Here is a 1,811-nt window from a genome sequence, read left to right as displayed (position 1 = left end):
GGTGGTTTTCTTTTGTCTTTCCCATCTTTCACTGGGCAGCCGGTGTGTGTATGTCCTCTATACCCGTTTATTTAAAGGAGCAACCTGTCCGGTCAGCCCCGGCGATCTCCTTCAGCTTCTCTCTGGCTTTGTTTGAACTCTCAAACAAACCATTGAAATCAAATTTATACTTTTAGTTCAGTCAGCTATTTCTGTTTCCTGTGGTCCTTGTTGCTTCAACACAAATCTATATTTAAACAATTTCATTTAGAAGACGCAGTTTAGAAATATTTATGTAGTTAAACTACAAAACGAGTGCGGTGAGACACCAGCCACTCCAGCAGAGGGAGCTGTTACACAACACAAACACCTAAAGCTGAACGGTAATATTTCTCTTTCCACATGAAGGGGTTAATGGTTAAATGATACTAGCACTGAAAGTTCTTGATGTCCTGTTTGGTGATATATTAAATACTCTATATATATATATATATATATATATATATATATATATATATATATATAAAATATACGCACACTGCTCAAAAAAATAAAGGGAAATCAAACTTCTGTGAAATCAAACTGTCCACTTAGGAAGCAACACTGACCATCAGTTTCACAGCTGTTGTGTAAATGGAACAGACAACAGGTGGAAATTACTGGCGATTAGCAAGACACACTCAATAAAGGAGTGGTCCTGCAGGTGGGACCACAGACCACTTCTCAGCACCTTTCTGCTTTCTGGCTGATGTTTTGGTCACTTTTGAATGTTGGTGGTCTTTCACACTCGTGGTAGCAGGAGACGGACTCTACAACCCACACAAGTGGCTCAGGTAGTGCAGCTCATCCAGGATGGCACATCAATGCGAGCTGTGGCAAGAAGGTTTGCTGTGTCTGTCAGCGTCGTGTCCAGAGGCTGGAGGCGCTACCAGGAGACAGGCCAGTACACCAGGAGACGTGGAGGAGGCTGTAGGAGGGCAACAACCCAGCAGCAGGACCACTACCTCTGCCTTTGTGCAAGGAGGAACAGGAGGAGCTGCCAGAGCCCTGCAGAATGACCTCCAGCAGGCCACAAATGTGCATGTGTCTGCACAAACGGTTAGAAACCGACTCCATGAGGACGGTATGAGGGCCCGACGTCCACAGATGGGGGTTGTGCTCACAGCCCAACACCGTGCAGGACACTTGGCATTTGCCAGAGAACACCAGGATTGGCAAATTCTCCACTGGCGCCCTGTGATCTTCACAGATGAAAGCAGGTTGACACTGAGCACATGTGACAGACGTGACAGAGTCTGGAGACGCCGTGGAGAGCGATCTGCTGCCTGCAACATCCTTCAGCATGACCGGTTTGGCAGTGGGTCAGTAACGGTGTGGGGGGGCATTTCTTTGGAGGGCCGCACAGCCCTCCATGTGCTCGCCAGAGGTAGCCTGACTGCCATTAGGTACCGAGATGAGATCCTCAGACCCCTTGTGAGACCATATGCTGGTGCGGTTGGCCCTGGGTTCCTCCTAATGCAGGACAATGCTAGACCTCATGTGGCTGGAGTGTGTCAGCAGTTCCTGCAAGATGAAGGCATTGAAGCTATGGACCGGCCCGCCCGTTCCCCAGACCTGAATCCGATTCAGCACATCTGGGACATCATGTCTCGCTCCATCCACCAATGGCACATCGCACCACAGACTGTCCAGGAGTTGGCGGATGCTTTAGTCCAGGTCTGGGAGGAGATCCCTCAGGAGACCAGCCGTCACCTCATCAGGAGCTGCCCAGGCGTTGTAGGGAGGTCATACAGGTACGTGGAGGCCACACACAATACTGAGCCTCATTCTGA

Source organism: Pygocentrus nattereri, chromosome 9 (assembly GCF_015220715.1).
Source record: "Pygocentrus nattereri isolate fPygNat1 chromosome 9, fPygNat1.pri, whole genome shotgun sequence".
NCBI classification, from domain to species: Eukaryota; Metazoa; Chordata; class Actinopteri; order Characiformes; family Serrasalmidae; genus Pygocentrus; species Pygocentrus nattereri.
This window is presented reverse-complemented; position numbering follows the sequence as displayed.